The sequence below is a fragment of the Uloborus diversus genome, chromosome 5 (assembly GCF_026930045.1).
Source record: "Uloborus diversus isolate 005 chromosome 5, Udiv.v.3.1, whole genome shotgun sequence".
NCBI lineage: Eukaryota > Metazoa > Arthropoda > Arachnida > Araneae > Uloboridae > Uloborus > Uloborus diversus.
Genome location: NC_072735.1, coordinates 75,679,593 through 75,705,919, shown reverse-complemented (window position 1 = coordinate 75,705,919; position 26,327 = coordinate 75,679,593). Strand labels below are relative to the sequence as shown.

Below are 26,327 nucleotides of genomic sequence, written 5' to 3'. Positions count from 1 at the left end.
GATTTTAAAAAGTTAATTTTTCCTTGACTGGAATAGACTACATGTGTAACTACATAGTTAAAATATTACTAGATAAATGACGCTAAAAGCAGAGTAAATATTTCACCATTGCACTTTGCCCCACGTTCCTCTACATTTTTTTTTATAATTTTTCTCTAAATCTAAAATGAAAAACATTCTGAACATTAAAAATTTAGCATCGTGGTAAATAAGGAAAGCAATTGGAATGTTTAAAATGCAATATTTGATCTTTTTCTTTTTAATTTTATTCATTAATTTATTTATAATTATTATTTATTTACTTATTTATTTATCATTCTTTCTTTCTTTCTTTCTTTATTTATTGAATTTAAAATGACAAACATGCTGAACGCTAAAGATTTAGCATCATGGTAAATGAAGAAAGTAATTTTAATCTCTAAACTAGTACATTTGACCTTTAAAAACAAAATTCAAAATTATAAACACTCTAAACGTTTAAAATTTAAAAGAGCACAGGTCTTTTCCTTTCTTGCCTGCTTCTGTTTCATCCTTAGGAAGTTTTGAAAATGCAGCAAAAAATATTCTGATGATTTGGAGGAATAAGTTTGTAAAATGAACAGGAAAATAGAAAGCTCTTTGTTTGACAGACAAAAGCAACTGCAAAGGATACTTGAGCACATAATTAAGCTTTAAAATTAGTTACTACAGTGGACGCCAGCTAATTGAATCAGTGGTTAATTGAATCAGCCGCTTTAATGAATCAAACTGTCAAAACCAGAATAAAATCCAGCTTTATTGAATTAGCCGCTTTGTTGAATCAGCCGCTTTATGGAATTAAAATTGCTTAGAACAAATGTGATTCATATAAGAGGCGGCCACTGTACTCACAAACACATATCTTAATTGTCCCTTAGACAGTTTTTTTTTTTTTTTTGGTATGGATTAAGAATTTCGGAAAAGAAATTTAGACTTAAAAATATTTTTCTAAAAATTTAACAGAAAATTTTAATATTCAAACAATAAATAGAAAATTGATTGAAATGTTTATATTTTTTGTTATTCATTAATTAAATGATACGAGAGGTACACAGCCGTGCTAAGCGCAAAAGTCATATGTGCTGCCGAGTTAAAAATGAAAAAAATATTGTTTAAAAGTTTGCGCATCCATATATTTGATTCAGATGCAACTTTTTCAGAAATTTTTTAAATATATTTCCCCATTGACAAATAACCTTAAAACATTGTATTTAGACGAAATATGTAACAAACAACCACTTGATGACCGTAACTTAATTTTGATAAAAAGTGCAGATACGACTCTTGTACACGGCAGTACATCATTGTAGAAAAATAAATTTCAGGATCAAATGAACTGAATAACGAAAAATTTGCAGCGTATCCAAAGATTTTAAATTTATTATTAAAATGCAACAGATTCAAATACAAACACAAAGTAACAATCAGCAACAAGCTCTGGCCCCAACTAGGATGGACCTGGTTAGTTTATCAATTCCAAATAAAGATCACAATAGCCATCTTAAAACTATTCACCCCATTGCATCATAACAGCTGCTTCCGGTTCCGATTAACTCTTCCAAATGCTTACAATCCTACCGAAAAAGGAATGTTTTCGGATATTTTCAAGACAAGCTAAGGGACTGTCCACAAACGATGTTTTTTTTTTTTTTTTTTCAAAAATTTTAACCCCTTTCTCGTTTGTCACATTTCACCCTCCCCCTGCCCCCTCCCATTTTTTACGTACCACGTTATTTTCCATAAACATATCCGAAGAAAAAGTACGTGGTGTCACATTTCTTCTTACCCCGCCCTCCGCATTGTCAGAAACTGTCACAATTTCACAACTCCCCCCCCCCCAGCCCATCAACACGTGATATCAATCGCGGGCAGCCCCCAAGGAAGTATTTAAAAAATTATGCTCATGAACAGGAACAAGTTGTTGGAGTAATAAAAAAGCAACTAATTAAAAAGCAATACAGTCAAATCTCGTCAATTCGAATTCGCTAATTGACGGATCGCTAAAACGGATTACTGTTGATAAGAACGACATTGGCGATTCCCGTCCTGTTGTATTTACAAATAGAGCTAAGTATTGATTTTTGGATAAGACGAACTAAGGTTAAGACGAATTAATTTCAAATGTCGCTTTGAGTTGTTCGACTGTATTTGCTAAAATTTATCTGTTGAAAGGCGATGCTTAAATAAAATATGTCAACGTTAAGGGGGAAAAATTAAAATAGAACTTTATCCAGATCTACAACTACTACTTCCCCATAACTTAAAAATTTAAACATTGAACTCGATGTCGGTTTCTTTTATCCAGAACCAAGATCACTGTATTAGAAGGGTAAAAAGAAAAAAAAAATATATCACAAGCACTGGTAATCCATTTCAGGTTGGACGTGTGACACAATTGGCACCTTGGAGATACGACTCTGCTCACACAAGAAGTAAAATGAAAAATAAAAAAGAATAAGAATAAAGGACCGAGCATCCATTCTGGGCACCCTAGTTGCACAAGAAAATCGTTTTTCCCATGGGCATACACATATACACTGTATCCCTTCTTTCCTCAAGAGCTTCTTTTTAGCGCGGTGTGATTCAGCTGTTGCCATTTCCGTCAGCGCAGACGACAGCTGTTCTGCAAAAGGGGTGGTGGGATTCCCAGGCTCAGGGGTGGCAGAGGGGACGAAGAATAGAAATCTTCGAGGAGCCGGAAACCTCTAATGTGCAGTTCTGTCAGGTAAGGCATACGTCAAACTTCAAAAAGGAATGATTACCAATTTTTTTGCTCTCTTCTTTTTTGCAGACGATTGGTATGGAAGGATGAATCTTCCTGCACTGGGTTGATAGGGCAGAAAGAGGTTCCTGACATATTCAGATTGAACGTTTGAAGTGGATCAAGTTCAGTGGTGGTTTTCATGACGATTAAATAGTTTTGCATTGCTAAAGCCAGTAAACACATCATAAATTATAACCGAAGTAGCTTTTCTAATGGAAAATTGATATTCAAACACTGGCATATTGAGAATTTAAACTTTCCAAGATGAAGATAATTTTCAGACGTTAATGTAAGCACACGTATTAGATGAGCCGTTGAGAGCAAATGTAGTGTAAGTCAACAAAACAAGATTTTGAGTAATTAAATGGTTAAGGTGCTAACTATGCACAGAACACTGCTGTTGTTTCGTTTTCGCAGGGTGTGAGTCATGGCGCAGACAGCTTTGAAATTTTTAGGGGAAAGGAAAGGTAATTTTCTATTTAAAGAGGGGGCTCTCGCTCTTGGGGGTCTTCTTGATACATAGAGGGTGCGCCCTTGCTCTTAGGGGGGTGGGCATCCCGACTATTGTCTACCGGAAAATAGTTAAATTCATATTTATACCACTTTCACATAAAGTTAAATACAGATTAAATATTAAAACTAACTTCTGATGGTGTATATACAAATCATAAAAAGAAATGACATTATCACACAGGTAGATGTCCTTTGTGCACTGCCGTGACAACAAGTCAATTAAAATTTTGTCCATCAGAGTTCTGCTGTGATATGATATCATATGTTATTATCCATTCCATTTTAGTTAAAATTTAACATATCCAGTTTACCCAGGAACAGGCGCAAAAGAGACTTCAATATGAAAAAAAAAAAAAAAAAAATGGTGGACGACATAACACTCGATGAGAATACAAAGAACTTTCAACACTTTCTCAACTCAAAAGCGAGCTTCTTCAGCTTTCAAACTGTTTTTCGTACACCTTCATCAAATTAATCGTATGAGTGTTTACTACTAACAGCGAAAGTAAATTCGTTGTGGCTCTAAAATTTGTCCACTTCAAAAACATGTTTGCAACAGTTAATCACTTGACAGTGTCATCAATTCAGTTTTTTCAGTTTGTTGGTACTCTCAGCTTCAACGAGATGACATCTGCCTTCAGCTCGGCTATTGTTTATTCCAGATTGATGAGTCCATAACAATAACGAAACTGCAGTCTCTGGATGGTTTTACCGGGTTGTCGGTATTTTGCATATAGTTCTGCATTAGCCCTTGCTTCAGGGTAACTTACTGCTTAATAACCTGATTACCGAAGGGCAAACTAAGCTGTTGCTTTGGGCTCCAGATTTTCATTTTCTGTCAAATGACTAAAACAGATTAGTCTGTTGTTCAAGTTCAAGAAACAGAAAGATAACTAAGATTTATTCGTTTATTTATTTTCCTCTTCACCTACTTGCTTAAGATGTGCGACCTTACCGCACAATTTGAGCGAATGGTTGATCACCGCAGCACCCCCGAAGTCGGCACTCCTGGTTCCCCGTGATGTTTGTGTTCATAAGGTTTGGCTACATAGGTCTTCGAAAAAAATGTTTGGCCTATGGTTCCTAATATTTTAATCGAATCTTGGCATGGGACTTTAAGAGATTACCTTAGGAATAGCCGTTTATTCTATGCAGCATTACTTGTCACTGAAATTGTATAGAAAACTGTAAAATCATAGAAATTATTTGAGTTATAAAATTTTTTCTAATTATATCTCTTTGATATTTTAGCTGATTTTGCTTACAAATTCCAAATTTTGCTATCAAACATTGCTGGCAGTTAAAATATTTTTATTTCGCACAACAAACAAATGTGTTTACATTTTTATTCACATGAAAACATCTAAAGCAAACGACTGCTACAATTATGTCTGTCGAGACATAAGGACAGACCAGCAAAATAAATGGCGCAATTAATATCCTGAAATTAGATAATATGTGTTCTTATCAAACATTATGACTTTTGTCTCAGGAGCGGATTTGATGTAATTCACATCGAAAACAAATAGAGAAAAAGATTTCCATATTTATATACGGAAAAACGTGACAGCTACTATTAACTTTCGCCAGTGTCACGCGAAATGGGAATAGTAAAATTGCCTTGGATCTTTTTTTTACTACCGTCTCATAAAACTCGACACACACATCGGACTATTTATATCGTCTCATTATACATTAATGGCGCCGGATTCGAAATCGGAAGATAATTTTCCGCTACGTCAGATCGGATTTGAGTTTCGTGAAAAGCTGATTTCTGTTATCTTAAAAATGTTGATAAGAATACTGGTATTAATTGTGCCCAGGTGAAATAAAGCTAAAATAAAGGTGATTTTTAAAAGCAGTTTAGGATCAAATTTTCATGAAAAAATAACTTTAAAAAAATACAAGCAGACAAAACAGTGAATCGTAACATAAGTTGATGATTTAATGGCATTAACTAAATATTTACATAATTTTCAAAGCTGAATAATAAAATTTAAAAGAAAATGTATTTTTATAATTAAAATTGCAATTGTTTGTAAAAAAATAAAAAAAGTATAATTCTATTGAGAAAACTGAAAAAAAGATTAGATAGGAGTGCAAGCAAGGAAAAAAAATAATAATTAACTATTAGTCTGTTGGCTTCGTAACAAATTAAATTTGCTAATATGAATAAATAAATAAATAAATAACAAAAAAGGCAAAAAAGAAAGAAATGAATAAATGAATAAATAAATAACAAAAAAGGCAAAAAAGAAAGAAAAGAATAAATGAATAAATAAATAGTATTGGCAGAAAAATCAATAGGTAATTGTCAAATTTATTCATTATTTGATATTAACTAGTAAGTTAGCTGTTAGCCTCAAAACTTAAAAGGAAGTTGATTAAAAAGATAACAGTTATAAAGGCAAAATTGTTTTATACAATTTTTTATCTGAACCTAGGAGAAAAATAAACTGCAGTGGAGTTCTGGATTTGTTTCAAGGAGGTTGTTAATACAATGAGTACTTAAAAGTTACTTTCAGTTTTGACGAATATTTATTTGTAATTCTGAATATGCTAGTCCTATTATAGATTTAAAGAAGAGAGTAAATTAATTCTAGATACCGACCCCTAGCAATAAAAAGTCTTAACACAAATAAATCCAACAAACTAGTTATGTCGTTTAACTTAAATAGGAAGAAGAAAAGGAAAACAAAGAATAGAATGACTGCTCGGAAAATTGTTTTTTCAAAATAATTAAAGAAAATTAGATTTTATTTAAAAAATATAAGCAAAATAACGAGTCTCTTCTTATATAGAGATTTGAATTAAAAAAAAAAAAAAAAAAAAAAAAAAAAAAAAAAAAAAAAAAAACAGGACTCGAGTATATTTAGTTCGAAAATGTAAAATCAGCTTTTTTGAACATGTAGCTACAATGGTAACCGCCTACAGTCGGAGCTTAGACAGAACTGTACGCAAATACCGAAGAGGCTGCAGTTTCCCACCAACCAACTATAAGTCTGGAAATATATGGACGTTGTAACAAGCTGTTCGTTATATGCATGTAGCAGGTATCTTCGTAAGAAAATGATCCTATTTCACGCTACTAGCAATTAATGGCTAAGTGTTGGGAATGTAAGTTTAAGCTTGTTTTTTTTTTTTTTTTTTTTTAATTTTAATGCCTGAAATATTATTGAACATAATTAATGTTTTTGACTGTATTTCGTCAGAATATTTAGTTAATTTAAATAGAGCGAATATTTTTAGTGATTCAATAAGCGAAAATATGCAACTACTTATTAATAGTGTAACAACTTCTAGCGTTAAAAATGACTAACACCTCTGAATTACAAAGTAACAGCAAGAAAAACAACGTTATAAATGCACAAGTTTTCAACAAATTACAGAAATAGACGAAAGCTTTTTGCAAATTTGAGCATTTTTACAGCATTGTTTTTCATACTATTGCTGGTTGTATTATTGTACAGGACTATATAATATTTCAAAGCAAACCCTCAGAGCCACTATTATTTAAAAAAAAAGGTAAATATTCAGCCGGTTGCAAAGGAGAAAATTTTTATGAGTTACACGACGAAACAAAATGATAATCGTAGAGTAATTAAATCCGAAACATATTGAATGTTATCAATTCCTTTAATTTCGCATTAAAAATCATACACTCTAATATTGTGGAATTTATGTTCGTATAAAAATGAGTCAAAATGCAATGCTTAACTACTAAAATGCTAACCAAAATTTGTTGTAGTCAGCCTTTCATCAGTGTCTCCCGAAGAAATTTCAGTAACATGATTCTGTGATATCGAAACCGGATATGACGCTTGAAGACATTGGCTTCCGATAGAGGATTTAAATATATGACGAACAAAAATCAACGTAATAAATCAGAATTTTTACGAAAAACGCATAAACAACATTGATCCAAAATCTTTTAAAAAAAAAATAATTAAAAAAAAACAGCTGACGATCTTATACAGCGTAACAAACAAAATTCAGCAAATCACTAATACTAAAAAGTATTAATCCAGATATAGCATTAGGACGAAATTTGCTCACTGCTACAGGTTATTGACACGTCACTTATCGATTATATTTAGGTTCTAGTTGATTATGAGAATGATCTTTGAAAATAAAAATGCCAGCTTCAAATAAAATGGAACTTCCATTTAAAAAATCACACGTTTTTTCGCATTATATATTAATGCAAAGCTTTTTAGTTAAAAGGGAGAGAGGTAAACAATTTTAAGACTTAAACACAACGATCCCCCCCCCCCCCCCCACTTTTTCTTGAGAATAAGTCGTGGAAAATCAGACCTAAAGTTTTGCTTAATCAGTATTACCAACTGAAATACCCATTATTTGACCAGTTTACTAAAATTTGAAACCTAGTATAGTTTAAAGAGGCTTAAATTAAAAAATAAAGGGGAAGAAAAATCAGATTTGCATTAAAAATATTGTTTCTTATTTTGTTCATTTGTTTATTGATTAATGCAGCTTTTCATTTGAAATCCTGATTTGTTTTGTATCCCCAGAATGGCTAGAACCAGTAACAGAACATTGTATATATATATAAAAAGAAATATAAAAAATAACGACTTAATGTTTAAATTTGGGTCAAAACAAAATTTAATCGCACAAAAGCATAATTATAACTTTGAAATAAAATTATATTGCTGTATAACTGAGAAACTTCATTATTCTTTAAAAAAATTTAGCAAGCAAAGGATGTAAACAGATGACAATTTAAAGTAAGATTCGGCAAAATAAAGTTGAGTTGTAGCTAAAGACGACGACCTTCCTTAGTCATATAACATACAAAAATTTTAAATATGCTTTCTCACACAATTATTTTTGTTTCAACCGAATCATAAGCAATCGTCTCAGAAATTACAACTTTTATATCGAGCACCAGTCATTTAATTGAAATCGGCGACAATAGAAGAAGTTTCACTAGAAACAAAATTGATTGAATTTTTAAACTGAATTTCCGAACGAGTTCCGCATGAGGATCGGTGTTATTCAAAACTGAATGATAGTTATTAACATCAAATGCATAAAACGAAACATACATGACAATAAATATACACATACATACGCAAATGAAGCCTGGCAATGATTTTGTTTAGAAGATTGATAACCTGTAGAAGAATAAAGATGTGATTAGAAAAAAAGTGCATTTTAAAAACTTATAGCATAGGGGAGAAGGGGGCTAATGTGGACAAATTTTACATTTTTGGCAAAAAAAAAAAAAAAAGGAAGGTACTAAATACTGTTTTTAACACACCCGGTAATTTCGTTACAATAATCTGCACTTTTGCACTTGTTTTAATTGATACATTAAAACATTTGGCATAATAGTTATTTAACAAAAAAATATTTAAAAAGAAGGTGTTTTTGTCCACACTAGCCCCATGACATGGGGCTAGTGTGGACAAGCTAGAATACTAATTAAGCAATGTAAACAGTGGATTTAAAAACATAAATGAATAAATTTTAACCAAAATGGCAGATTCCTTAGTCAATGTTAACATTGAAAAAGCATATTTTAATTAATAATAAAAGTTTAATATATTAATTGTTAGTTATGAATTGTCTTACAATAAAGAAATGTTTTCAAAGACAAATCAACATGTTTGAAAACTATTCATTTTTATTCAGTTAAAAAAGGGTTATTTTAATGCAGAACAGAATTGTTTTCCTACTTCATAAAGAAATCAACATTAAATGTCATGTGAGATGCAGAGTGGAATATACTAACGACAACATCTGGTGCAAAGGGAAGAAATCAATCAACAAGACGGGGGGGGGGGGGAATCATCTTTAAAAAAAAAGAAAAAGAAAAAAAAGAAAAGAAAGACAAAAAAAATAAAGAAAGAAAGAAATTTCATTTTGCTTTTCGCATAAGAATAACAAAAAAAATTGTTGTCAGAAGAATAAAAAAAAATTAGCTATAAAATAATTCCATTATTTCTTTATTTTTAAATAAAAATACATTAACTCCTTTTTTCACAATGTAGGCTGCTACTAACTATCCGTTCAAGGATTATGAAAACGAATCAGAACATCGTATGAGGCAGTGAGAAGCAAAGGGATGTAAGTGATACAATTCAAAATTTAGAGGTAATCTGTACAGATGGTAGGAAAACCTCTCCTCCGGCTTTTGGGAAGAGATGGTACTAGTAGCTCTGGTGGGTGCTACTATACCACATGATTTCGGAAAACATTTCAATGAAAGTCCACCTAGGATCTGAACTTTAAACGTGTTTTAATCAAAACTTTAAATAGTCCACTTAAATCCCTTTGCTTCTCACTATATGTGAGAACATAATATAATCTTGATTGCTCAAAAATATTTTGAATTTATTTTCAAGGACATTTCATTTTCCAGAGTAGAAAACATTTCGGGTGCTTATTATCATTGAAATCAACAGGTGTTACGCTATTTTTAAGGAAGGATTTGGGAAGGATTGTTTATCATGAGTTCTGGATTTGGGGAAAAGCAATAATTTAAAATGAAAGTGGTAGTTTGATTGTAGTTTGATTTCTTCAAAAGCCAAAAATCATTTGCTTTAAAAGAAACCGAACACAAAAACTAAATGTACAACAAACTACATGAACATTTCAAAAGCATTGTTCAAATAAAGACTATATGTGCAGCCAAAATTAAGCAAGATAAATTCCATTGTTCTTCGTAGATGTACCAAAGAAGTAACATTACATTGTCAGATATTGCAAAACAAAACAGTGCATTAGAACTTTACCGTTCAAATGTCCAGGAAAGTAAAAAACAGTTACTAAACTTCAAAAGATAACGAGAATAAAATCAATGACCACTTAAAAGCGTCTAATGGGTGGATTCGGTTACATTCACGACACGGCACCCAAAGACGTTGCCATCCTAAAAGTAATAAAAATAATATATGGTAAGATAAGAGACTCATGCAGACAATCATCGACGCATTAACTTATGACACATAACATCACGTCCACCAGTGTCTCAAGAACAATACAATAGATCAGCGAATCGCTAATTATTGGCGAGGAAGAAAATACTGGCTTTAACTTCAGATAAGTATGGACAATGGAATGGCACTAAGGCCTTATACTTGAGATTGTCTTTATTTTTGTGTAACGAGAAAATGTCCAGCGGATGTTGAGAGAGTTTCAGTACGACAGAAACAATCGCTATTTGTTAGCAAAAGTATTGTATAGCTGAAAAGCTTCGCAAATGTTTGACTGTAGTGAGAAATTAACTGCAAATATTTTACAGTAAAATAGCTTGTTAAACGAAAGTCTTAATATAAAAAAATTCAAGTACATACATCTGCAAAAGCGATAAAAAGATCTTAAAATTTAGAAAAGAACTTAAAAACCACTTAACCAGAAAAAAAAGAGAGAGAGAGAGATTGTTTTTGAAGGGGTTAACACCGGTGAAGGCATTACACAAAAATGAAAGCATCAAATAAACTTTTATTTAAATAACACAAATTGAACTTATAGATCCATAGAGAACAAAATGCTTCAAGAAATAAAGTTTTAAAACATTAAATGAACAAAACAAAATGAAATTTAAAATACAAATCAAAAATTCGAATAATTTAGACTTCAAATAAAGTTGAAAGAAAGAAAAGAATTAGTTAAATATCTTTACAAATCCCTCTTCAAGATTTGAAAATTTACAGCGAAGCTTGTTGAAATAAAAATAAAAATAAATAAATAAATAAATAAAAGCGTATTTTGAGGAAACTCTGAAGCAAGCAACAGCAGCAGTCTCTTCTTTTACTTAAATGTCATTCTTCTATCAAAAATTTTTTCCTTAGCTCCTAAGATTTTTAAATTTTTATCCAGCTCTGCGCATAAGTGAGTTATTACTGCTTTCCTATTCGTCTGGGCGGACCAATTATGTTGTACAACTGGGAGTGGGGGGTGAGCTTGAGAATACATACTTCTGCTCAAATATTATGCGAATTCTCCATCATTATAAGCAAGAACTCGAACAATTCAAGGAGCAAAAAATAAAAGCATTAAAAAAACTTATCACTAATAAAGCTCTTTATTAAGAAAGGGAAATAAAGGCCATATCGGTAGTAAAAAGGGCGTGAATATTCTCAATTTCTAAATAAATCGGAGAACAAAAACCCAGCATTGATGAAATTCCAGAATCGTGGATTAGCATAAAAGCAATTTGGCGAGTCCGTTTTTTTAAGTGGCTATTAAACACAAAGTAACGGAACCGGCAGTTCCAAAACGAGAATCATTTCATCAAATCCCAAGAAGGGGAACAAAGCGATCACGTTAAACCCACAGGGTGTGGTCCTACATATGGGCCACCTTCAAAAACAAGAAAACAATCCACTCGCTTTCCTCCACACAATGGCGATACCATCCGCGCCTTGAACTGTAACAGCAGCAAGGACAAGGTTTTCTTACCGGGTTTTGGCTCACCACGATGGCCAAAACCTGCTCCAGAAGAAAATAATATGCTTAGAAGCCGAGTTCCAGTTTCCTATCGATTCTGTTTTCTTTTTATTTCCTTAGAATATTTTTTGCATGCTAAAGAAGGGATGGTGACGCCTGGTACTAAGACTTCACCAAGTGCAGGTAACTATAGTTCAGGCAAATCAAACCTGGCAGCGTCGTATGCTGTGATTTGGATCTGCGTAGCCTTCACAATGCTGTCAGGTTAGGTTTGTACAACTATAATTGTGGAACTATAATTTGGAATGCTTATGAACTTGATGTGGCAAATTTTCATCCACAGTAATAGGGCCCGACGAAACACGAGCGGTAGACCATCCGGCGACTAAGTACCTTGGAAACTAGTTTTTCAAGAGTAAAAACCTTTCAGATGCCATGTTACACTGAATTTTCTTTTAAATTTAGAGAAATAACTTTTCAGGCACCGAAACATTTTTTTTTTTTTTTTGGCTCCCGATATTTTAAATTTTGTCTGTCCCTGCACATAAATCAGTTTTCTTTGCCTAGTATGAGGATTCAAACTATAAACATAGGTTTACTCTATGCTAATTTTATAATAATTATTCACTGGCACTTCAGATTTTTCTGCAATTAAACAGAACAAGGAGGAAGAATCCTAAGCCCCAACCCAAAAGTGCCACATGCACGCAGAATTATGACAGATTAAGCGCCCAGTCAAAAATGCCAAAAGAGAGCTGTTGATCTTCTCCCCTTTCCAAAACTTGGAGTTTTTTTTCTCAATGTTCATATTCTGCAACTTTTGCAGGAAAGAAAGAACCTGTGCACTTTTTCTGAAAAACAGACATTCAGAAAACTATCGTCACCCGAACTTTGACATCATTGGGGGGATTTCCTCTTTTCAAATGTTAATTCCATTTATGAAGCTAGAAAACTTTATTTTCTCGTTTAGATAGAAGAAGAACTGCATTGAATGAAAGATTTATACATTACATTTGAAGTCAAGATTCAGAAATGACCCGAACCACCATTTGAAACCCGGATAAATTCACTTCGGATAGCAAAGTCAGCCCAGTTGACGATACTAGAGGACAATAAACATTAATACTTCTTTTCATGCTGGATTATTAAAAGTATCAAATTGTATTTTTATATTTAAAATGTCTATTTGCTCATTACGTCAAATCATTCAATTGGTTTTCGTACCGGAATTCCGGGGTAAACCCGAAAAAGTTTACCCTTGCAGAATAAGAATATTTACAGCGAGAGCTATACATGTTAAACTATATCCAGAAAACACAACAGGCAATGGTGTCTACGAGAGAAGGTCATGGGACAGAAGATTTTAAAGTTTTTGCAGGTATCTGCACCTGATACGAATTCAAATACACATTTTTAAAAAATTCGCGATACAGTTACTGTAATGGTTAACTAATTCCTTTCATACGTAACAGAAAGCATGCACATGCATCTGCATGAAAGCAGTTCATGCACGATTTCAAATGAATATTTTCCATTGTTTACGAAGCAGAGGTAAAACATCAAAGGTTATTACTTAACTTGAAGCACCGAGGAAGAAGCAAAGGGGTGAATTGCGAAAATTAAAAACTGGCGATAACTGATACAAATGATAGATGAAACTCCACAAGCAAGAGATGGTACGAGTATCCGTAGTAAATGCTGCTATACAGCATGATTTAGAAAAACTTCTCGTTGAAAGTCTACCTATGGGTTGAACTTTGTACACAACTTGCACAAAGCTTTAAAAAAAAAAATCCACTGACATCCCTTTGCTGTTCCCTGCATCAATAGTTCAAATAAAAAATATATTAAAAAGTAGAAAGGAATTTTAAAAATCGAAGAAAAGGAATCTTATTTTTACGTCGCAATCAACATTCAAAGCAGATAATATAAAACTAGTGGTTTTCAGACTCAATTAGAAGAGAAGTTTTAAAAAAAATACAAGAAGAAAATTACGAGTTTCGAATGTTCCTATTGACAACAATCAGTGAAAAAAAAACTCCCAAACATGTTTTTAAGATTTCGCAATTTTTGTCTACGTATTTTCCTGGAGTTCAAAAGAGCGTGAACGGCAACATGAAGAAGCAAGTAATTGCAGTCGGTAACTTGAAAACGCTGAGACATAATTACGAAACAACGCGGTTTTTGTTATTTTTTTAAATTCAAATTTAAAGATTGCAGTCAATACCGCAAGAACAAAAGTGTGCATATTACTAATGTAATATAAAATATGTTTCGCATGTTCGGGAAAGAATAAACTCTTAATTTTTAGTCAATATTTAATTTCGTAAATAAATTGTTGTTGTTTAATATGGCAAGTGGGAACTTAATGCTCATAAGTCTTGCCACACACCAAGCAAGAATATTTAATTAATATTAAAGATAAGCATGAAAAACTACTTATTTAAAATAATGAAAACACTTTTGAAAACACAAGATTAAAAATAGGAAACGCAATTTTTAGGATATAAAATCTAAAAATATTTTTCGTTCTAAATTTATAAGCAATTGTTTTGTTTTTCTTTTCTTTTTCTTTTCTTTTTTTTTTTTTGGACACATTAAAAAATAATTTGAAAAATATGTAAATGAAACATGCTTCATATAATAGGAAGAAAAAAAACAACTTTTAAAAGGCACTAATTTCAAACGTTGTTTTTCCACATTTTTAAAAACAGCTTATTTTATGTTGCGAATGATTCCGAGATTTTGAACATTATTTTGAAAGGTTTAAAAGTTTAATTTAAAATCACTAAGAATGAAAACTAACGTTTTTGAATGAATTCTTAACATTTTAGAGGTCTCTTTCCTCCCAATTCAAGTAAGTAACTTCATTTCCCCTCCTCTTTTTTTCTCCATTATTTAAATGAGTCAGCTAAGACTTTCTTATTGCACAAAATTTAAAAAAAAAAAGAATTTTGTCATTTTGAATTCAAATTATGTTTTTCGCAGTCACGAGTGTGTGTATGTAGGCGTGTGTGTGTTTGTGTGTGGGGGGTATGTGTGTTTGTGTGTAGGGGGGTATGTGTATGTGTGTGTAGGCATGTTTGTTTGTGTCTGTGTGCAGGCATGAGTGTGAGAGTAGTTGTGTGCAGGGGCGGCAAATAGAGGGGTCAAGAGGGGTCGGTCGCACCCCCAAATTTTTTGAGCAGAATGATAGAAAATGGGTGAATTCAATTTATGTAAGTTGGAAATCAATGTTCCTTAAAAAAAAATCTCGCTGGTTCTCAGTAACTATTTGATGAAACTCGACACATTCTCAGACTAGAAAAAGTGTTTTTCGTTATTTGGAAGTAGATTTAGAAATTCATCAAGCATTTTCCGGCCTTTTCAGAACATAGAAAACTAATAGAGAAACATGGTTAATTTCAACTGAAGAAGACATTTCCTCATATAGACTAAATATTTCATACTTGGGTGCTCAGTGTAACGATGGTATGTCCAATATGAGAGCCTCGTGCAAAGTGATATGGATGCGTGGTTTTCACAAGAACATTCCTTGATATTTTACTTTCACTCTTACGCTTACTTTTGAAGTGTATATTTATTTAATGAGTGTTCATCGCTTTCTTCTGCTAGAAACACGTTTCAGGCTGCTCAATGCTTTCATAGAAATTTCTTAAAAAATGCATTTGATTATTGAATTAATAAAAACATCTCAACAAATACCTTTTATGGGGTTCTATAATTATGCAATCTTGGAGTGACACAAGATGGTATTCAAAAGTTAAAACCATAAAAACATTTCTCTATAACTTCAAAGCAGTGATTTGACGACTGGAAGAATTTTTACAAAACGATTCTTTCAACGGTGAAAAAGCTCATACCTTTTAGCATGTATGACTTCGTTTGAATTTTTATTCAATTCGTTTGTATTGAGGAAAGTTTTTGAAAAATGCTTTACTCTATCAAAACATCTTTAATCCGCTACCTTTAATTTTCGGACTATTCAAGCCACAGTTCAATCTACAATTGATCTGTTGTGCACCATACTACCATGTTCAATCTACAATTGAAACTGAAGATAGATTTTACATAGATGTATATTTCAATCAAGTGTGAAACTTAAAAAAAAAAAAAACGCTCTTCCTCCGTGCCGATTTTAAAAAAGCGAAAAAAAAAGTGACAAAAATCCACATGATATTGTGAAGTCAAACAGTGATTTTTTAATATTTTGTATAATGTAATAGATTCAGTTTGAATGAAATTAACACAAGATTTGATGATAATTATTTTTCTGTATGGTTGACTCTATATTATTTGGATTGTATTTTAAAAACGTCAAATAAAATGTTTCAATTATGAGTAAAATTTTAGCGTGAGGCAAGAAAAATTACAAGCAATATACCGGCAGACCAGTTATCACATCTGGAGACTGCAGTTTCGTCAGTCTGGAATAGTGAATAACAGACCTGGAGGCAGATGACATCTCATTAAAGTTCCGACTACCGACGAGACTAGATTATTCAATGATGAAAAATTAAGGCCCTCACAATTTTTTAAGTTGCTTGGGTGATTTTGAAGAGCAATATATAAAAAGTGTTTTCATACATAACTTAGTTACTTCAATTATTTTTCAACTATTCCAATCAGCTCAGCTAGTAGAGAAAGATTTTTTATTTCTCAGGGGGTTGTTTTCAGAGCACAATGGGCAAAAAAAAAAAAAAAAAACTTTTCTATTTAGCTGTACTGGCAAAACAGCACGACACTGGGCACTGATTGATTAGTAACACGATTCCCTGCTCTTTCGAATTCCAAAAATCATGCATTAAAACTTTACCAAAAAGCTATAAAAACTTTAGTACCGAGATGTTTTGCATGATAACTTATTAGAAAATGAATCAAAATTTTAATTGTTTCTAAACACTAATTTTTATTTATATTAAACTGATTTTATGACCACTTCCTGTTAGCTTATGTGTGTTTGGTACCACACTGTGGTAATACATATTTAAGAAAGTCGACCCCCCCCCCAAATGAAATGCTGAAATGCCGCCCCTGGTTGTGTGTATGAGTGTTTGTGTGCGTGGGGGCGGGGTATGTGCATGTGTGTAGGCATATGTGTTTGTGTCTGTGTGCGTGTATGTGTAGGTGTCTGTATGTATGCGTGTTTGCATGTGTTTGTGTGTGTGTGTATGTGTAGGTCTCTGTATGAATACGTTTGTGTATGTGTTTGTGTATGTATGTGTTTGTGTGTGTGTAGTTGTGTGTGCGTGCAGTTGTGTGTGTGTGTGTAGTTGTGTATGTATGCGCGTGTGTGTAGGATATGGATGCAACCTCGTGACGGTTTTCGCTATAGGAGCAGCATCGTGAGGAGCCGGTCGACGGTGATGCTGCAGAGGGTGGCGGGGGGGGGGGGAATAAAATCATAGGACATCAAAACAGTCAAATGAAAGCAATAAGCAATCGTGATTGCTCAAAAAAAAAAAAAAAAAGATGCAACACATACATTTTTGAGGAATGTGAAAGGACATACTCATTTTTATTGAACAATCTTGCTGTGGAAAGGCAAGTGCAGTATCTACAGGAATGATTTTTTGAGATATTTGAAGAAACGAGTTTTGGATTCTCCATATAAATATGTTGTCGGGGGGAGAGGGGGGGTATTTCACACATTAACAATTTGCCTTACACTTAAATTTTCAAAATGTATTTTTCACGTAACCATAGTCATGTCACACTGCACCGTTGAAGGCAAAAAGGTTTGCAACTTATTTCAAACTATGACTCACCTTAGTCATTTTTTCAAAAAAATGTAAGCAGAAACATTCCATTAAATGATTATATCATCAGTAATGCGTGAGAAAATAAACATCCCGAAGGTTGCAAAAATTTTTGTTTGCATATACTTTTTTTCCCCAAGAACCGTAAGTGAAAAAATGTCGCAACGCTTCGTTGCATTAAGAGGGCATGAAGTCAAGAACCAATCCATTCTCAGTATTTTCCATTTGCCAATAATTAAAATCAGAAACATAAAAAAGAGGTATTTGTTTACATTCCGGATAAAGAATTACACTGTCGCAGGTGAATGTTATTAGAACAGAAAAGCATTTAATTCATCCGCTGAGGCGCATCTTCAACGAATAATAAATTTTTCTAATTTTTAGAGCACACTTTTTTTTTTTTTTCACATGCATTGCAATGGCAGGAGAAACCTTTTTCGTAACGGAAATAATATTATTAATCACAATACAATAAAATACGTTTGTAGCTGAAAAATACATAAAAATGTGACTTATATATATATATAAAAAAAAGACATTTCATTGTGATGACGTTATGAAATTAAAATGGAGAGTTGATAAACAGTTAGACGTTTTATTTTCCCGTTTCAAAGTTGCATTACTTTTAATTTAAACTAGTTATACCAGCATGGCTTTGCCCGTAGTAAAAATTTAAAAGGTCATTTGGTTCGCCTGTATATTTACAAATGATGGATGATGAATTTCTCGCCAATTTGCTATATTCATTTGCTTGCCCATAATACAGTTCCACGTTATGATAATTTGTCTGGTAAAATTTTCTTAAAATTGGAATAGAAAAAGAACAAAGTCGAATTTTCGAAAAATCGCTTCGAGGTGCACACTTCCTTGCTACAAACTAAATCTGTGCCAAATTTCGTGAAAATCGGCCGAACGGTCTGGGCGCTATGCGCGTCACAGAGATCCAGACAACCAGACATCCGGCCATTTAGCTTTATTATTAGTAAAGAAGATAAAGATCAAGAAGATAACTTATTCGACATCCATTTCTCTCAAGGTTCAAAGTGATCCTAAGTGGCAAGGTAACTTAGAACTAAATTAATAAGTTCATTTAAAATGATTTTTACAGTTATTATACAGCAGAACCTCGTTTATACAAATCGCCCGATTATATTTGCAGCTTAAAAATTTTGATGTTCACATAGATAATTTAAAATTATGAACGAAATTTTATGTCCGCCAAATATTCGCTTTTTATTTTGATTAAATGTACAGCTCCCGTATAGATTGTACAAATAAATTATGGTAATCCAACAAATATCACAACAGCTGAACTAGATAGTGATAATGCGTTAGATTACCCACGCTTTATTCAAACGACACACGTGTTTGAACCTTGTTAAGAAATGATGTGAAAAATTTTTTTTGATATTTTTTTACCTCTTTTAAAAAATTCTTTGTAGTTTTGCTACAAACCATGTTTTTTCGTCATTATGAACGGTAAGTCTGCCTATTTAAGGATTTGCTTTGCTTATTACCCATACTACCCGGATTATCTGGACTCTGATAATCTGGATTGCGTTTGATCCGAATTAGTCCAGATAGACGAAGTTGTATTGTATCAGTTATTGATAGTTGTTAGCTGTACATCTTCAGAAGTTTTTCTTCAGTTTTATGCCAATAGACGCAAAAGCACTATTAAAATGTACAGTGTGGCCAGAAAATAACCGAACTTTTTAACGATAGAATAAAATAGGAGTGGCAATATGTTTTAAATCAAAAACTTGTCCAAAAGAGAATCCATTTAAATCTGTACAACAGTTTGAAAGGTAAATTCAGGGAAGCTATTTTGGAAGTTGTTGAAAGCGCGTTCCTGCATTGCAATATTAAATGCAATATAGAAGCTATAGAAATCTTATGGGGATGTTTAAAGAGTAAGTTCGTAATTACTTAGAAATTTTATTTTGCTGCGTTATAATTGCACTACTCTTATTAAAATGGTTTATTTTCATAATTTTGAACCATTTTTGACGTGCCTCAAAGTGACTCTAAATGGCAGGATTGCGAAAAACATGCTAATAATTAGTTTTTTGTGGATTTAATCATTATTATCTCTAAATACTGGATAACGGAACAATAGTTAAGGGGTGCTTCTTTCGTAAAAAGCCAAAAGAAAGACTATAAAATTATTAAAATGTGAATGGGACAGTTTAAAATAGGAAAATTGTTGCTCCTCAAAAAAAGGTAACGTATCCAAGAAAATCTTCACTAAAACAAAACCATAAACCAAAATAAATAAAGCAAGAGAAAAGAAAAGGTCCAGTTACGTCCCTGATTAAAAAAAAAGGTCGATGAATTATTCTTTCATTAAATTTTAAACTCATGTGGGCACAAAAATGCTTGAGCTGACATTGAAAGAAATATTACATCATAAATTATTCAAGCGCAGAATAGGAATGTTTTTTCGATTTATTTGCCGTATTTCTCGAGCAGCGATACCCATTCACTGGGCACGCTTCGAGTCGGTAGATAATCAGCGACTCAACTCACACACAAGTAGGTCATACCGGCAAGCCGCTACATTGTTAATCAGCTGGTATCAAACCATTTTGACTCGTTAGTGGAACGATATATACGCCTTTTTTTTATTTCCTGAACCAACTTTCTCGGCAAATCTGTGCGTTGCTAGGGAAAGAACGAACACAGTCAGGAATACGAGATTTGGAGGGAATTGTTTACATGTTCTTTACCGTATTTGCGGAAGAGTGAAAAATACACAAACAGGGTGTATTATTAATATTAATGAGTCTGGTAATGCATTTTGATTGTTTGTATATTTTATATCAGATAGTAGTATTCCGTAACTATTCATCACTCCATCATATTATTAAATTAATGCTACAAACGGATTTTCCTTTTAAACAGTTTAAACAATTCTTTCTGAATAAAGGTAGGGGAATGTGGAGCAAAGTGAAATTATTAAGATAATTTATTGGTTTTTTTTTAATGAAAAAGATGGAAATTTGCTCTAAAAATTACGGTGCATAAAGAACGAACAATAGATTTAAAAAAAAAACCTTGCATTGAAATATTATTTTTTATTTTTGGCAATGAATTTGCACCACATAAAAAAAGAAAAAAAATAAAAAGAGGAATTTTTTTTTTCACTTCTTTTTTTTCATGGGGCAAAGCGAAAAAAAAAATTCCAATGAAATATCTTCTACTCGGTTATTAAAGATATTTTTGATCAAATAAATGAGTTAATAAAAGAATGAGTGAACAAATGAAAAGGAAATAAAACAATAAACGAAAAAGCCAATAAATAAATTAGTTAATAAATGGGAAAGATAAATCAGTTAATGAGATAGTGAATGAATGAGAAAATAAATGAATAAATGAAAATAGGGATAAATGAGCGCGTATGTAATTTGATAAAGGATTGAATAAGTAAATAAAATGAACTATATTTCACTTTGGCCCATCCACTTTGTCCCAAATGCACTTGATTAACTGTACATTTAAAATACCAATAAGCTTGATATTAAACAAACAAATGCTGCACTAAAAATTAGTAGGTTTCAATTAATATTTAAAATGTTAATAACATGAATTTTATCATTTTTAATAACAAAAATATTTTTTACTTCAACAAAATATTACAATATGAGTATCATTTTTTTTTTAAATTGCTTGTATTATCATATTCTTTGATTTTCCGAGGTAATTTTTTTCTTAACTGGAATATACTACATGTGTTACTACATAGTTAAAATATTACGAGAAAACCGGGAGCTGAAAACAGAGTAAATATTTCACCATTTTACTTCACCTCGCTATTTCACTTTGCCCCACATTCCCCTACATAAACAGAATATTGAATGAAACATTAAAATCTTATTGCTTATAAAATTTAACATTACTGCAATATTAAGTGAAAACGGTGTCTATATATAAAGTAAACAAAAGAATACACGATGTTTTGAAGCACATAGGTAAAACATTAAGGTTAAAAAAAAAAATTTTTTTTTGAGAACCGGACTCAAATTGCTACAATTGCAACAGCATGTGCAACAGCCACATTTTGAAAATTAATGAAATGTCTTTGCATAATTTGAAAGTGTCTAAATTTAGTTTGAGTAAATAGTCGCTTAAAGAAAATTCTTACATCATTAGCCAGAAGACTAGAAATATTTTAATAGCGCAAGCTACTTGCTTTGAAGTATCTGTCATACAGCAAAGAAAACACTAAAGGGTATTTGGATACTTACTTCAAAACAACACATAAAAAAAATAAAACATTGTCATAATCATAAGCAATAGAGTATCATATAATAAAAGGACAGATTTGAGGCATGGCAAAGAGCAATTTTAATATTTATATTCCATATCATTTCATTCAACACAGAGAGAGAAAACAAAGGAATTTAGAGCGGAAGACATTCTTTAATAAAGTGAAAAGAACAATAAAGACTTTCTCGACATCAGGTCGTGAAAGAAAGTGCAAATTCAAACAAAAGGAAAAGCATTTGCAGACGAAACTGACTGCTGTGTGATGGACATTCGGCCTAAACTCGGAGCAAACAATGGGACAACTGCTCACGCGAGTAGCGGGGTTGAGTTGTCCTGCCAGGAGAAAATGAGATGTAGATAGCTATCGACCTACTTGACGAATGTCGCCAAACGTGAATCAAAGAAATATTTGAAAAACGCTATTTTCAAAGAAAATGGTCGGAGGATTCGTTTTCTGCATGTTTTAAAGAAAAATGGAACAATGTTTTTTTTTTTTTTCTACACGAACATTTTATTTTTCAATTGTATATCATTATTTTGTAGGTAAATAATTTTCAGTAAAAATAACAGCTAATCAGGGACCCCCCGATGGGAGGTCAAGGGAGGTAGGTCACTGTGACGCACCAAATTTTTTTTCTTACTCGGCAAATTTTGTCTGACAATTCGTCAAGTTTTGGAGATTTTTCAATAGAACTTTTTTCTACTAGTAAATGTTTAATGCATCTTTTCATTAAATACAGTAATGTGTGCATGCTTAAATTTTATCATTCCGTAATTTCGTCAAAATCCAGTTTCATTCGATAAATCACGAAGAATCTCTCTCTTTTTCTCCCCCCCCCCCAAATTACAGCACTAAGGAACAATGTATTTTGCAATAAAACGTTCATTAAAACATTTTTTTTTTTGGCAGTCAATTTGTACATTTTAAAAAATGTTCTTTTTTTTTTCATGGGGGTAAATTGATTTGATTACAAGATTAAAGTGATAAATATTTTTCTAATGAAATATTTTCTATCTGACTATTAAAAATATTTTTGTTCAAATGAATGAGCAACTAAAGTACAGTAAAATCCCTCTGATGCGGGCACTGACGGGTCAATTTTTTTTTTGTCCGCAATAGAAAGGTGTCGGCAGGTGAGGGGTTTAATAATGTTATTTGCATTGGAACTGGGGAATTAAAAATTGTCCGCATAAGAGGGGTGTCCGCCTTTGAGGAGTGTCCGTTAGGAGGGATTTTACTGTAGTTAACAAATAAGTTTGAGAAAAAGTAAACGAAAAAATAATTAAACTAATCAATTAATACATGATAATTAATAAATGAGTGAATAAAATAGTGAATGAATAGAAAATATGCGAATGAATATATAAGTGAATTTTTAAACTAACCAATGCAAATTAATTAATACCTAAGTGAATTAGATAATTGAATAAGTAAACGAAATGAACTATTTCACTTCCATCCATTTTACCTCGCATGCACTTGACTAACAGGACCAAATAATTAAAATAAAATAAGCTTAATATTAATTAAATAAATACTGCACTGACTATCATTAGTTCTCAATTGATATTTAAATGTTAATAACAAGAACTTTATCATTTTATAATAACAGAAATGATTTTTGATTTACAACAAAATATTATAATATGAGCAACGTTTTTTGAAAATCATTTGTTTTATCATATAATTTGATCTTCAGAGATAGCTTTTTCGTGACTGGAGTAGCCTACATGTGTTACTACATAGTTAAAATATTAACAGCCAGGTGGTACTAAAAACAGGGTAAATATTTCACCATTTCACTTTGCCCTACATTTTTCTATAATATTAAAAAATATATATCAAATAAAATCAAAAATGATTCTGGGAGTGAAGTGTCCTGGAGAAGATCTTTCAAGCAAAAATGTTCTATCTAAATATCATTTTTGCTTTTATTCTAGTTTATCTTAATTTCGTTAAGTGGGCCAAAAATGAAAAGCGGCGCATAAAAGGTTCCTTTCAATGGGAAGTCAAGAAATGATTAAGTGGGATTGTCGCACGACATGAATGAAATGTAATGAGTGTTTATTTTTGCTAGGATATGAAGGTAAGAGCTTTATTTTCAGGAGTAAAAAGATTTCATCATTTACTTTCATTTTATTGCCACTGTGGAAGGAACTTTGCTTAAACTTTTCAGAAAAACGAAAACAAGAGGGCACGAAATAAAAGATAGAAAAAAAAAATAATTAATAACAATAGATACATTTCTTGAAAAAGAACGAAACAGAATTTAGTTTCTAAAAATGTTTGTTAGTATTTACGAGAGTTACCAAACTCCAGCCTATATGCAATTTGATTCAATTTTCACATAAATGAGCAATTCAAAAATAGTAAGCAGGACAGGCAGGTCTTTGGCATTCTGCAGTCTCCCTTCTTCCCTTTAAATATTTACTCTCATCATATTAAGTACTGTAGAAAAATCCAAATCCATAATCTTAAGATTCCAATGAAAATTGTAGAAATTAGTGAGGAAAAGCCAAATGTGTATACACATGCTGTTTGATCATTAGTAAAATGTTTAACAGCGAGTAAGAAACTCTAACGCTCTGAACATTATTTTGGAGAAATGATGAAAGATAGATCAAAAGCTTGAAATAATTAATTCTTGTTTGTGATGCCAGTTTCTGATATCATCAATGAACATAGATATTGTCACTGATATTTTGCATTTGAACCATAATTACAAAGTTGCCAGTCTTTTAACGCATTCAACCATGATCGATGAAGCCAAGAATTAGTATTAAGCAAAAAATCGACAGAAACTGAAAACTGAAGCAAAAATTCTTTTCCATTTCAGGATCTTTCAGTTTCCGCTACACTGAAACTCGTTTGAATCAAAAGTTGAACTTTTTTGTTTCAGGCAACGTTTTCTGTTTTCTAACAACCAGTAGAAATTCACCTTCTTAATGTTTTTAGCAATGGATATCGCACAAACAAAAGTGGAAAAAGTGGAATTGTCATTAAAGAATTGAGAAAATAGCTATTTCCTCATGGTAAAAATTTTGAAAGAAAAAAAATTGCTATACGAAAAAGCTGTATGGTCAGCTATAGGTGCTAAATCCATTTGAGTTGTTTGGAAAGTATTCGTAGATCGTCATCAATAAGATGTGAATGCACAGAACATGCAATCAAATATCAAATAGCACATTTTCAGCACGGCTTAGGTTCTAACTAAAGAACGGGGAACTATATAGTCTTCAGAACTTATATTAACGTGTAAATAGCCTTAATTCCACGAATAATAAGAAAAATCATATAAAACTGAAGAGAAGTACAGGAGCTGTGTTTGAGTTCCTGTTAGCTTTCACGCACATTAGTCCTGAATTTCAACATACAATTTTCTGCTCTCTGAAGTACTGGTTCAACTGAAACAGAAAACAGGTCATTTTACGTTTCAACTTCATTTTTCAATTTTTTAGCGACATGGAGATCAGGCCTTCAGGATTCATATCAGTCAGCGGACGCCACTTAATTGGACTACGTGTGCAAAATCGGAAACGATATCGAATGTGAATTATCAACAGCAGCCTCAGCGGACAAACGAGGAAAAACATATGGAGCCTGTCTTCCTCGACGGTCGTCATGCTGCTGCTTAATCCAATTTACGTGGACTATCTAATTCAGTCGCACACACATCCTTTTCCCATGTAAATAGGAAGCAGGCGGCAAATAAGCGCCTTAATGATGCCCATCCGCCACCTGTGTTGACTTGATGCAAACAAGGCAAATGAAACGTCTGACTGGAGGAAAGCTCTCTGGGGATTTGTGGAGTGTTGTTTGTGTGGAGGACCGGTTTTCTAGCACCGGGAATGTTTTTCTTCCATTAGGATGGGTTAGCTGGAGGATAAATCAAGAAGTTGCTGCCGAATGACAAACGGATCACGCAACCAGGGACCTAGAAATCCCTTTCTCTTGCACCGCTGGAGCCGTGCTGTCGGAACGTTTATCAAAAAGATTTCACTCGAAAAAGTGAACCCTTTGATACAACCTACCGGATGCACAATATATTTGGAGTAAAATTGTGAGTTTCTTTTAACTATAACGAGCACAAGCGCGGCCAGAATTTATCTTCCGGTGTTAGGGGGCCATAACAGTCCTTACATGTAAATAAAATATCATAGGGTAGACTGACCAATAAAGAGCAATTTCATTTTCAAAAATTCATGAGATCGTCAAAAAGTGTAGAACATATGACAGTAAAAATGTTTCAATTTGTTTATAAAGAAAAATGCTTTAAAAAAAATTAGTGAACTTTTATGGTTCTGCGTCAGGATCAAAGGGGTTTTGAAATGAAAATAAGTGCACCAACCTAGTGAATTAACACTAACACCCACGGAGCAGAGGACTAACAGAGCAATATCTAGCATCTTTCTTTTTGGAAATGTATCAAAGGAAGTTACTATTTCTAATTCATCTAAGAACAAACTTTGAAATCATATTTCTTTCCCCCCCCCCTAGCGATCATTCATTGGTCGGTCTACTCTACTAGCGCAGTCAGAATTCATCTGCAAGGTAGGGGAAGGGGAGTTAGTCATGACTCATGAGA

The 26,327-nt window shown here is 32.4% G+C and overlaps 1 protein-coding gene across 1 annotated transcript in view; it reads right to left on the bottom strand.

Moving 5' to 3' along the window:
• The window catches only part of LOC129222648 (nuclear receptor coactivator 3-like), a 126,495-nt gene that overhangs the window by 75,855 nt on the left and 24,313 nt on the right, over positions 1-26,327 (bottom strand). The window contains exon 2 of the mRNA XM_054857178.1: positions 8,387-8,433. The gene's annotated coding sequence lies outside the window, so the exon portion shown is untranslated. The remainder of the gene's footprint in view (positions 1-8,386; positions 8,434-26,327) is intronic.